The sequence below is a fragment of the Callospermophilus lateralis genome, chromosome 12 (assembly GCF_048772815.1).
Source record: "Callospermophilus lateralis isolate mCalLat2 chromosome 12, mCalLat2.hap1, whole genome shotgun sequence".
Classification (NCBI taxonomy): domain Eukaryota; kingdom Metazoa; phylum Chordata; class Mammalia; order Rodentia; family Sciuridae; genus Callospermophilus; species Callospermophilus lateralis.
This window is the reverse complement of record NC_135316.1, coordinates 46479137-46492848: the sequence shown is the minus strand read 5'-3', so window position 1 is coordinate 46492848 and position 13712 is coordinate 46479137. Positions and strand designations below refer to the sequence as shown.

At 35.7% G+C, this 13712-nt stretch overlaps 1 protein-coding gene across 2 annotated transcripts in view; it reads right to left on the bottom strand.

The window, feature by feature from the left end:
* Window positions 1–13712, bottom strand: part of Klf12 (KLF transcription factor 12) — a 445629-nt gene that overhangs the window by 389431 nt on the left and 42486 nt on the right. Inside the window, exon 2 of one of the 2 annotated variants that reach the window (XM_076872059.2) lies at window positions 7821–7925. The exons of the other annotated variant lie outside the window; for it this stretch is intronic. The gene's annotated coding sequence lies outside the window, so the exon portion shown is untranslated. The remainder of the gene's footprint in view (window positions 1–7820; window positions 7926–13712) is intronic. 2 annotated transcript variants of the gene reach the window in all.

The window sequence follows — 13712 nt, the reverse complement described above, 5'->3', positions numbered from 1 at the left end:
AAGTTCTGTATTCTCTTACTGATTTCCTGAAGCTAGCACCATTGCAGTTTCTCAAAAAGAAGGTTTGCTAAGACAGAGACTCACACACCTAACTTACCATCAAAATCACCAGAGAAATTTTTTGTGACATCCCACACCTATTTGGAGGGCTACTATCTAAAATACAGAAAGTACCAAGTTTTGTAAAGATGTGAAAAACCAGCACACTTTTGTACTGCCAGCAGGATTATAAAGGAGTGCAAATCTATGGAAAATAATACGGAAATTCCTTTAAAAAAACTAAAAATAGAACTACCATAGGACCTAGAAATTCCACTTTGAGGGGATATATGTAAAAGAACTGAAAGCAAGTTCTGGATCAGAGATTTGCATGCCCATTCCACAACAGCACCATTTCACAATAGCCAAGATGTGGAAGCAACCCACATGTCCACCAGAGTATGAATGGACAGTACACACACTACAGAATATTATATGGCTTTAAAAAGGTAAGAAATCACTGGGTGCGGTGGCACATGCCTGTAATCCCAGCAGCTCAGGAGGCTGAGGCAGTAGGCTTTCAAGTTCAAAGTCAGCCCTGGCAATTTAGTGAGGCCCTAAGCAACTTAGCAAGACCCTGCCGCTAAATAAAAACTAAAAAGTGCTGCGGATGTGGCTCAGTGATGAAGTGCCCCTGGGTTCAATCCCTGGTACCAAAAAAGAAGGAAATCCTGTCACATTCCACAACATGGATGGACCTTGAGATCATTATGCTAAGTGAAAAAAGCCGGTTATAAAAACAAATACTGAAGTATCTAAGGTAGTCAAATTCAAAGAAACAAAGTAGAATGGTGGTTACCGCAGGCCAGAGAAAGAGGAAACTGGGGAGTTGTCAGTGGATAGAGGCAAGTTGTCAACTGTAGAAGATGAAACATTCTGGAGGTCTATGGCATGGTTCCGATGCATAAAAATGTTGAGAGAGAGGAAGGTATTAGATAAGTAAAAAAAAGAGATTTTCTAACTTCCCATCCCAAACTTACTCAGAATTTCTGGATATTGGACTATTGAAACTGGTATTTATAAAAAGTTTCCCAGGTGATGGATCTAGAACCAGTATGAGCCTATCAAGTCATGACATCACTCTCCAAACTAGAAGTAACTCAGACACAAGGGCAGCCATGTTGAATACTTATTTTGTTTTTCATAACTGTGTATAGATGCAAAATATTTCCTATAATGGAAATTAATCAGGATTTAAAATGTCACTAAAAAGAGGAATGGATTTTAATATTGTTATTGATGAAAGGAAAGACAAAGAAAGCCTTGAGATCTCTCTGATGTTCCTTTTCCCATTGCTGAGGTGAATGGGTGGGTTCAGCCCAGTTCCACTGACACCAACAGTGTCTGTGTTACACTCTGGTTTAGGAAGAGCCCCAAGTTTCTATTGGGTGTCTGGCTGTCAAGAGAGTCTGGAACAAGACTACCAAAGGAACCAATCCTGGTCCAGATAACTCTGTAAACTAGCAGTTAAACAGCAAAGCAGTAAAGGAGGATGATAGTTCTCGAAATATTCCCACACGATCAGGAGGAGATCTTTAGCAAGATACCGAACATTGTCTGGATCATGGAGAAAATAAGAAGGATGTTAATAATCACAGACATGTCACCAAGATTCACCGAGGTCATGCATGCAAAAATCGCACAATAAACAGTGCAAAATAGGTATTCAGTAATTACAAGATGACATTATTAGTGCTGTTCCCCCTTCACCTGTCTCCTCTTTACTGAAAAGTACCTTAAGTGCTCCAGATTCCAGTACTAATCATTCCCTGCTGTATGCACTTACCTTTGCCTCTACTTCTGTTATGGTTTGGATGTGAGAGCTCCCCCATTAGCTCACATGTGAGACAATGCAAGAAGGTTCAGGAAAAAAAAAATTAGTGAATTAGTCACCTAAAGGGATTAATGGAGTGGTAACTGAAGGCAGGTGGGTGTGGCTGGAGGACCTGGGCATTGGGAACATGCTTTGGGGTAAGTGGAGTCCCTCCTTCTGCTTTCTCATTGTCATGTGAGCTACTTCCCTCTGCCACACTCTTCTACCACGTTGTTCTGCCTCACCTTGAACCCCAAGGAATGGAGCCTGCTATCTCTGGATTGAGAACTCTGAAACTGTGAGCCCCCAAATAATCTTTTCCTGCCCTATAATTGTTCTGGTCAGATCTTTAGTCACAACAGTGAAAAGGCTGACTAAAAAAACTTCTGACTTACTTCAAGGACCATGCTTATTATTATTCTATTCTTTTTCCTACTCTTTGAAGCTCATCACATGGTATTAAGCAACCAGCAGAAACTCAACCATCAATCATTCACTCAACACACAGTTATGAATGTGCCATGTGCAAGGCACCACCAGCAGAGGCACTGGGAAACACTGATCTTTGCTCCTAAGCTTAAATCCAAACTCAATAAAAACTATCTGTTTTGCTGAATTATTAAAACAGCAGAATAAAAGGAGGCTTTTCATGCCTGTATGTATGTATGGACATACATAGATTCCACAGATTTACAATAACCTGTTCCGCTATACAGTTCTGCCAGAGAATGTCAGAAAATAAGTCACTATACTTAATTATTAAAATGACCAGTTTCAACTATGTAAACTCTCACATCTCATGTTTCAGGCTCTTCAAACAATGAGGGAGTCTAAAAATGAAAAAACTGCCTATATACAGAAAAGTTTATAAAAGAACTAACGAAGAATTTTTTATCTAATGTGAAATACTATGCCACAAAATTGTTGATTCAAGTACAAAAGAAATTTACATTAACCAAAATATTGTATACATGATGCTAAAAATATTTTAATATACTCAGATTGAGCTTTCTTTCTGATACCAAAACACCCTTTTCTCATAGAAAATTTCTTCTGGTTAGAAAAAAAAGTTTGAGCTAATGAGCATACTTTAAGGAAATTACACTGTGTTAAAGGTATCTAAGAAAGAACTTACACAATATTAAAGAGTCTATCCATAAGAGAAAAGGCATAATTTTCCCCATAAACTCAGTACCACACTTGGCTCCTCCTCGAACTCCTTCCCCTCTAACCCCTATGGGCAGCCTCACCATCCCACCCTGCATACTACACACTGTGAGCTGAATTCTACTCTTCTAAGAATGAGCAGATACAAGATGTTTCAGTGAAGCTGAACATGTACATATTTTTGTTCAAGATGAGTATCTGGTTTGCTATTTCTGGCAAAAGGGCAGGGAACATCCAAGATTGTCAGTGTAACTTTTATCTCTTGTGATTTAACTGGACCTTTAGCCAGTACAGAATAGAACTTCAAAAGAAGGAAAGGATTATTTTTCCATGGTTAAACAAACAAAGCCAGGGAGCATTTTCCTGGGGTGCAGGGGTGGGAACACACTGAGAGACCTTAAGGCAAGACTTGGGTTGGTTAAAAAAAAAAAAAAAATTTAGTTGGAAAAGCAAAAATAAAAGAATAGCTACTTTTGCATGAAGTAAAGCAAATTAGGACCAGAACAGGCAAACTAAAGAAAAAACCTTCAACAAAAGTAATCCAGTATGTAAAACTAACACATAAGAACCAGAGACTTAAAGACAAGGAGTTTAACTTCAGTTATCTGACAATGATATTGAAAAGGGTTAGGCAAAGTACACAGTGTACTCAAATATCCTGGTTTTCAAAAGGTGTGGCCCACATACGGGGCATCCTGTCTAGATCATTAATTATTAAGTGATTTAGGAAGAGTAATGGTAATTTAGACAAATCCAACTGAATTCATTTCAATAGGTATTTATCCAACACATTCTCATCTACAAAACTACTCTCTGTGGAAAGACACATAAATCCAAGTCCATATGTGTTTTAAGTACTCAGAGCACAGTTTATTTTCAAGTTTATTCAGTTAGTGTTGAAATAAGTATGAGGTTCAACTATAAGAATCTCCTATGTTTTGTAGCTCAAAAATATTTGAATAATGGTAATTTTATAGGTTTGTCTAGATCTATCTTTTAAATAATGAAATAGTTGCAAAATAGAAATCTAGGCAAAAAGTCCCAATGCACACAAATTAAAATGCAGAAAAAGAACTCATTTATTTTGACTCTGAGAAAGAAGATGGCTTCTTGGAAGCAGGTGGTATATGAAGTAGGCATGAGATTTTGAGAGTTGGAATTGTTAGAAAAAAAGAACAAAGTAAGGTTAGGAGTGGCAAATGGGGATATTAGAGTGGAGAAAATCACAAATATATGTACAAGAGCCTAAAATGTAGAAGAATAATTCTAAGGGCAAAATCATCTATCTTAACGTTATAAAACAAATATGCAAATATGCAAAGTTCACTACAAAAAAATAAGTTACATTCAATTCAGTGACTTTGATATGTTGTGAGACATAAATAGATGTCTAGAATAAATAAATAAATAAATACCTAGAATAATAAAGCAAATATAAAGATTTTTTTCCAACAAACTTTCAAAGAAAAATGAAATAAAGCTTTAAATCAACCATTCACTGTTAAAAAGGGGGATGAGCTATAAGCTTTCTTAATTTCACAGAAGTCTCAACATAAAAATTAAAAGCGGTGTTCTTTGTTACAAATGCAATAGGATCAGGCTTTAGATCATTCTGTTCTGACCCTGTTACTGACATCAGGGTTTCAGGAAGACCCCATGAAGTTTAAATTTTAAAAGTCAAGTTCTTCCCACTACTCCACACGTACAGATCACTGGAAGTAACCAACATACATCTACCAAGGTAACGGCAAAATTTAGTAGTCCCTAGAAGGTACTGAATGCTTTGAGGGAATACTGGATTTTACATGGTTGTGAAGATGGTAATGAAGTCTAATCTACTGGTCCCTTAAACGTATTATTCTTAGTCACAATAACAGTGTTCCGTTTAAACTTTAGGACTGTATTTAAATAGATGTGTAGGAAACAATAAAGCCAAAAAGAATACTGAAGGTGTATTCCAAATTTAGAGTGAGTCGGAAACATCAGGAGAATTTTATCTTCTCCATCAAACAATAAAACACACTCTGAGCCAGCAACACGAACAAGCCAAAGAAACAGGATGGGAACATTTTTCCCCCTTACTAGAGAGTTAGTGTGCTAATAAAAATACTCATCGAATATAAAAGCCAGGCATGGTAGCACATGCCTGTAATCACAGTGACTGGGGAGACTAAGGCAGGAGGATCACAGTTCAAGGTCAGCGTGAGCAACTCAGAGACTCTGTCTTAAAACAAATATAAACAGGGCCAAGGACTTAGCTCAGTGGTAGAATGCCTTGGGTTCACTCCTCCATACAAAAAGGAAAAGTGGGGATATACAGAGACTTTTCATTATAGCTGGTAGAAGGTTTTCTTTGTTGTTTGTTTTTTAAAGTCGAAAGGTTAAAAGCCGTGCTCTTTATATAAACATGAGACCCAAATAATACATTACAGCTGTATTATCATGACCAGTTAAATGATCAAGACAAGGGTGGAAATTAAGTTAGAAGCCAAACAAAAGGAGAGAAATACCTAAGAGAAAAATATACAGAGAAAAGTACCTACAATCAAACCCACATGATCAGAGAATAACACTGAGTAAGACAGGGTACATAATGGACCGCAGTTAAGGTTTTTTCAGATGTGAAGACCACTCCATGAAAATAATCACAAACATTCCTTCCAAGCCTTTGGCCCTAAGGGAACTAGTGGGGTACACAACAGAAGTAGGGATGGACCTGAATGGAAGTTACTGGAAAATTCAAACTCAAGGCTAAAAGGGCACGGCCAATTAGAAAGCCAAAGAAGTAGCCTTGAGTATTCCAACGCCTGTCAAGCAGACATTTTGACCAATAGCACTGGGATTTTTCCAAGACCTGATTAGTGGAGGTATGGATCAATGCCTCTACCCAGTAGTTACAGAAGCTCCTAGTCTAGAACATTTCAGTGGCAACCCACTATCAAGTCTCCTCTTGCAGGAAGTTCTATCTCTTTTTCTCACTTGAATAAATCCTACTCCCTTCCCTCTTGCTTTCCGTTGTCGTCTATGAATTTCATTCTTCAAATTTGCAAGAGAAGAACCTAGAAAGAAACTGGTGGTAAGCTTCTAGGGTCCACCACTAAGTGCTGCAATGCTCCACTCAATGGAAAAGAACTCGGCTTTGCCAGCCATGACCCTCTGAGCTGATGCCAACAGGTGCTTCTGGAAAACGGGCCTTCTCAGCTGCCAGGGCCTGCAGCTTACAGCCCCCAACCACAGCAGAAGTGGAGAATCAAGTTTTATCTCAAACTCCACTTTCAATGTAACAATTGCTAGACCTTTGAAAGCATTTTTACCAAAGACTTCCGGATGTCTGGTGTGTCTTCATGAACATATGAACACTGGGGATACCTCATGACTTACCCCAAGGGTCACATAAAATTATGTGAAGGGCTGAATATAAAACCCGTATTCCAGAGGTTCTTCCCTAGCTCAGGCCCATGACCATGTCAAAGCCTAAGGATACAGAAGGATGTAACTAGCATTTCACCAATTACACCACTGCAATTCCCCTGCTACCAACAGCAGTTGTTGAGCACTTGTTTTATATCAGGCACTATACTAGTTTACACAGAATTTACTGCCTTCTCACACCTACTGAAGATAGTTACTACTAGCATCATTCCCATTTCCAGATACAAACATCAAGGTTTAGAGAGGTCTAACAATGTTCATGAAATTAGCTAGAACAGACTCCACCCAGACCTTCAGAATGCTGATCATGAGCTTCAACGTGCCAGCCAGTAGGCTTCTAACTTTAAAGTTCACCATAATCGGGCTGGGGCTGTAGCTCAGTGGCAGAGTGCCTGCCTAGGGTGGGCGAGGCACTGGTTTGATCCTTAGCACCATGTACAAATGAAATAAAGGCATCTGTCCATCTATAACTACAAAAAGATTTTTTTAAAAAATAAAGTAAATCTTAGGGGGAAAAAAAAGTTCACCAGTCAGTAGAAAATGGGATAGTGTTAACATACAGCCTTCAAAGGTTCTGATTTAATCACACAGGGTTAGGCCCAGGACACTGCATTTTAACACACACGTCAGGTAATTCTGGGATACACTGTTGGTAGAACAAACACTAATAAATCTATAGTATCACACAGCTTCCAAGCAGAAAAGCAACTCTCTATATTGGAATACACATTATTAATACCTTGCTTAACTCCTAATTTATTAATAATAATTAAGATAATAATTTAATGATATTTTCAATGAGGAAAAACTGCAGTAAACTTTATAGTAAATTTTACTTTTAGCCTGCTTTATATCTTTATATATAATTATACAAAAATTATGACTAATACACTATGTTTTTAATATTTTGTATAAATATAAACTGATGATTTACATTTTAAAAACCAAATTTGTTTTAAAAAATTGTTAGCTTAAAGAAATCAACAAGGTTTGGGGTTGACTATCACCGGCTAGCATTTTTGTTTTAAAAGTTAAATGTTACTTGCTTCTCTCTTCTATCTTCCAAAACATATACTGTCTAGATCTTTTTATTTGTGTATCATCTAGGATGATGAAGAATGATGACATTCTTTTGAATAATTTCATACGGAGTTAATTCTGACAACACAACAAGGAGTAGAAAGCCTGGCCCAAGCAGTTTCAGGTACCAAGCACCAGCTACATGAATTCTGCCATCAAAAACCCAGGACTAGAAGCTCGGCCACCAGCACAAGAGCGTGTGATTTCTGACACAGGTCTTCTGCCTGAAGATACGCAGGTCAGAAACAACAGCAAACCTCAAAACAAAAAGTCTTAAGGATTTTCTCACCTGTGAAAGTAGCTGCTGGCCCCTGGGTGCTGAGATGACTTAGGATCCTGTAAAAGTCCAGAAACTTCTGCTTAAGCAATCTCACAATAGCAGAATTGGGGTCACCTGCAAGGTATGGAGCAGGAATTTAACATCCATTCAACACCTACTAGGCTGCAACCAGGGGCCAAGGCAAGTGTCAGGAGCTGGGCTGACCAGTGAAGAAGATGTACCTGCTCTCAAGGAGCTGATAACCTAAAGCAGGCTGTGCCAGCTTCTGGACATGTCATTTCAAGCAGGTCACTTAAAGTTCCTCAACCCAGGATTTTCTTTTTCTTTTTTAATTATAAACTAGAGGAAATAATCAGTTCTTCAATTGTAGCACCAAATGAGGTATACGATCCTAACATATAATTAGTGTTTTCAGTGCACCGTGGAAAACAAGCCAGAATTGGGCTATCGATGAAGCACCATCAATGCACAAATAATGAGTAGAGAAAGGAAGAAATGCCAGTTACTGAACTCAACTCCATCCTTTGGAAGAAGAGCACTGATGGTTGCCATGGCCCAGGGCAGATTTTACCAATGTACTCTTAATCCTAGAAATTCCACAGGAATGAGTGATTGGAAGGGGGCCTAGGATCCTACAGTAGGGGGAAAAAAAGAATAGCCCTACTCTCTAATTATGGAGCTCCGAACAGATAAGAATTTGATTTGAAAAAAAAAAAAAAAAAGCTCCAGGAAAGATGGAGCTTGGACTCAGGCCCGAGTATCAAGCATCCAGCAATCCTTACTACTTTGCTCAGAAACTACACTACCTCCTTTGGAGGAATTTTATGCCACTATTACATGGGTAAAAATGTTGGCTGCCATCTTTCAACTCTAGCAAAGGACAAAAAGAGAAGGACCATTCAGAAGTCAGAATATGGTCATGAGATGGAACTTTTACCTAAACAATCTGATTTGCAATAAAGAGCATGGGGCTGGGATTCTAAACATCTGGTTTATTACCCTTTTTTCTCTGCTAATATATAGATCTGTAAACTTAAGGTTTTTTTAATACCTGAATTTGTTTTTCTGAGAAATGAAAATGGTAATATTAACTCTTTTAAACAGGCTTTGATGATGATTGAATAGAGTCCTGAATGTAAAACCACTTAAACATGTTAAATCAGAAGGAATTAAAATTAAGATATTAACTTAAATTGTATGTAAAATGTTTTAGCACAGTAGGTCTTAATTTTTTGACTGTATTATAAGCCACTTTATTAAGTCCAAGCTCGTGAGAAATAAGAAACCTCTGCAGTAAAATTCTGCAACCTCTAATAGAAACATGACAAATGTGTACAATTTTTACACACTTCACATCAGTAAAAGTAGTAAAACCATAAACACAAACCCAAGCTGAACCTCCATCAAATTCATTTTAGTTTAGTCATACTATAAGATATTCACTGATTTGCATGTAAATGATAGTATAACAGGGTCTTATATAGACACAGACACAGATACTGACAGTCGTTTAGAAAACAATTCCACCATCACCCTCTCCCCCAAAAAATTTTGGAGAGGAAAATTCAGACCAGGTCCACAAACACAATAAATTCTGTGGTTCCATTTTAAAAATAGATGTTACTGTGTTCTCTTTCCAAACCAAAAAAAAAAAAAAAACCTAAATATTTTTTAGTTAACTAAATAATAATTCCTAAGCCATTTTATTTAATAAGTGTATATTTGCAGTCATGAAGAAGTATTACCGAATTCATCTATAACAAATTAAAAATTCCAAAGATAACCTAAATATCTAGGTATCCAAGCATTTAAAATGAATTCTTGCTGACAAAGACATTACAAGGAAACTAACAACAGGTATCTCTTATGAATGCGGATGCAGTAATTCTAAACAAAATACCTACAAACCACAGTATATAAAATATATAAAAATAATTTTATGCCATGAACAAGTAGAATTTATCCTAAGTGTGCAACACTGGTTTAATGTCTAAAAAAATAATTAATGTAATATACCATGGCAAAAGACAAAAACAACATCATATGATCATATCAACAAATGCAGTAAAAGCATTTGGCAAAATTCATCACCATTTCTTGATTAAAAAAACACTTGATAAAAAAGTACAAAAGGAATAGAACATGATATGAGCATCTGCATAAACCCCACAACTAGCATGATATTAATGGCAAAAAAGATGATAACAGTTTTCCCTCTAGAAATAGGAAGAAAACAAGATGTCTGCTCCCACTATTCTAGCATTATACTAGAGGTTTTAGCCTGGGTAATTAGACAAAATAAAAAGTATCTCAATTGGAAAGAAAAAGTAAAATGAATACTTCTGTTGAAGACACAATTCTGTATATAGAAATTCTAAGAAATGCAGTAAAAATAAAAATTAGAATAAGCTCAATAATTTGTCAGATACAAAAATAATACACAAAAATCAATCCTAGTTCAACACACTTGCATTGAAAATCCAAAACCAAAATTAAGAAAATACCATTTGTAATAGCATCAAAAATAATAAAATAATGAAGGTAAGATGTGCATGAATGAAATAACATCACACATTCTTGGACTGGAAGACTTAATACTATAAAATGAAAATATTCCCCCAAATGGATTTATAGGTTCAATCAAATTCCAATCAGAATCCCAAGTGACTTTTCTGTAGAAGCTGGAATGCTGAGCTGGGGATCGCTGTGTGTGCTGCTGGTCCCAACTATTAGGGGAGGCTAAGGCAGAAGAATTACCTGAGCCCAAGAATTCTAAACCAGCCTGAGCAACATGGAGAGACTCTGTCTCAAAAAATAAATAAATAAAGGAAAGAAAGAAAGAAACTGGCATGCTGATTCTAAATTTCATGGAATTGCAAGGGATCCAGAATAGTCAAAACTATCTTGAAAAGAAGAAAACAGAAAAGCTCATATTTCACAATTTCAGAATTTACCACAAGGCACTGATAAACAAGACAATGTCATAGTAGCATAAATATACATAACAATGGAATAGAAAAGAGTCTAGAAAAAAGCCCTTATATGGGGTCAACAGATTTTTTACAAAGAGTACCAATGTTGTTGGATTCAAAAAGAAAAGAACAGTAGGGTTTTTGTTGTCTTTTTGTTGTCGTTGCTGTTTGGTGCTGAGCACTACACCTCTGAGCTATACCCCCCCCCCAACCAAGAACAGTCTTAACAAATAGTGCTGGATAAAATGGATATCCATTTGCAAAAGAATGATTCTGAACCCTAAATTCAAACCATTATCTTAAAGTGAATTAAAAGCATTAATGTAAAACCTAAAATAATCAAGTTCCTGGAAGAAAACACAGGGGATGAATCTATATGACTTTGGATTTGGCAATGATTTCTAGATATGCAACCAAAATAGCAAGTAACAACAAAAATAATAATAATAATAATAAATTGATCTCAGTATTACTGTCTCCATTATTTTGCCTCTTCCATAATGTCATATAACTGGAATTGAGGGCATGTAGACTTTTCAAAGTGGCTTTCTGCCTTAGTAATATGAATGCAAGTTGCCTTCATGCATTTTAGTGACTCGATAGCCTTTTTTCTTTCTTGCTCTAATATTTCGTTGTCTAAATGCAGTTTATTTATGCATTAACTTATTAAAGGACATTTTGGTTGTTTCTAAGCTGTGATAAATATGACTTCACAATTTGTAAATGTAAATGTAAAAAGATCAGTGGTTGACAGGGGTTAGTGGGGAGGGAGAAATGAATAAACAGAGCACAAAGTTTGTTTAGCGTAGTAAAAATACTCTGTATCATACTAATGGTGGACACATATCATTATAAATTTTCCAAACCTATAGAAAGTACAACACCAAATGGGATTTCTTAAAAAAAAAAACAAAACAAAACTGTGTAAAAGGTACTATACCATCAAGAAAATGAAAAGACAACCTACAGAATCAGAAAATATTTCCAAATCATATATCTTATAAGGTCTAAACTCCAGAATACATAAAGAACTCCTAAGACTCAACAACAAAAAGATTCCGATGAAAAAATGGGCAAAAGACTTAAATGGGTTATTTTTCCGAGTGCGTATATAAAGAAAAAAAGGTATGCACATGAAAATATGATTAGTCATTAGGAAAATACAAGTCAAAATCACAATGAGATACCACTTTATACCCATGAGGATTGCTTTAAATAATAAAAAAGAAAAACAATAAAATGAGTATTGACAAGGATATGGAGAAACACATGACCAGTGGCAATGAAAATGAAAATAGGCACCACGGTCAAAGCCAGATGGCTTCCTCAGGAAGATAAAGAGAATTACCACAGGACCCAGCAATTCTACTGCAAGGGACACACCCAAAATAACAAAAAAAGAGGTATTCAATAAAACTGGTACATACTAGTCCACAAGAGCATTATTCACAACACCAAAAGGTGGAAAGGATCCAAATAGCCATCAATACATGAAAGGATAAACAAAATATTAGAGATAAAAGAAGCAAAAATATAAACTTGGAGACAACCATATTAAAATGACTATGTTTAACGAAAGGTGAACAATATTTTCCTCTAGTATATTGAATCATGTCTCAAAGTTTCACCCAGAAGTTCATGCTCAAGTATTCTCCAGCTCAAATACCTTACCTGACCTCCAGTTTCATAATTCTAACAATGTTAGCATGCATCCACTCAAAATAGCAGGACACTAAAGGGTAAAGAAATTAAAATATAAAGCTCATAGATACGGGCAAAGCTAAGATTCTATTTAATGAAAAAGAATTTTGCAAACTCTAAGTAAACACAATATGGGTATGATAATTTGAGAATAACTGGAAAGAATTAGACTAAGTTTTAAGGAACATTCCAAGGCTAATGTTCTGATTCTCGGGTTTTCCAAAATACATAATCATAGGTTAAAAAGAAAATAGAGTTAAAAACTGACTCTAAAAGTTATATATGTATATGTTGACTCTCTCTATATAATTTATAAATAAATAATTTATAATATATAATTAAATTATATATAGAGACTGTATGTACAGAGAAAGAATGAGTCTCTAATCAATATACCATTATAATCAATATACTATTATACTATTATAATCAATATGCTATTATACTATTATAATCAATACACTATACCTCAGGTCAATTGTCTCATGAAAGTAAAATTAAGAAAAATAAAAACTAACATAAAAAGTATTACTTTGGTTTAAACAGCAATCAATCACTCTGATTTCAGCATGTTACTTACTAAACAATTTGAAAATCATTTCTTCCTTAGGTGAGTACTCTTTTTCCCAAAGATTTAAGAGTTCATTTAGGCAATGTAGTAGAAAACAATTTAAACATAGTAGGAAACAATTTAACTATATGACAACTGCACAATGTTTTGTATATCAGCTATTCAAATATGTATTTAAGAATTTAGGTTAATGTAACTGTGATTATGTGGTTTCGATTATGTAATTTTAAAGATTTTTGTACACATCTTTTGTACACATATGTACTATGCTCCTCCCCACAAATACACATACAAACACAGTAGAGAAAGTTTAATATCTTGTTTTTCCACCCAAATTAACTATACTTCGGAGCCTTGGCAGTTGAGGAAGCAATGGGCAATGGTTTCATAATAAAAACTTGAAAACTTACATTTTGCAGGTATTCATCAATCTATAGTTCTTGGCTTTTAAAAGTACATTCACATGTATTTGTGGAGGGAAAGAAATGATCAACGTTGCAATATGCACCCACAAACTCTGCAGTGCCCTGTGCATACATGTATCACTTACTAGTTTGACTTCCTATCACCAAATAATGTGTTCCATGGAGAAAGGGCTGACCAAGAAGCCCCAGAATGCAGCACAACGACTAGCACATAGGAACTTCTCAGTATAAA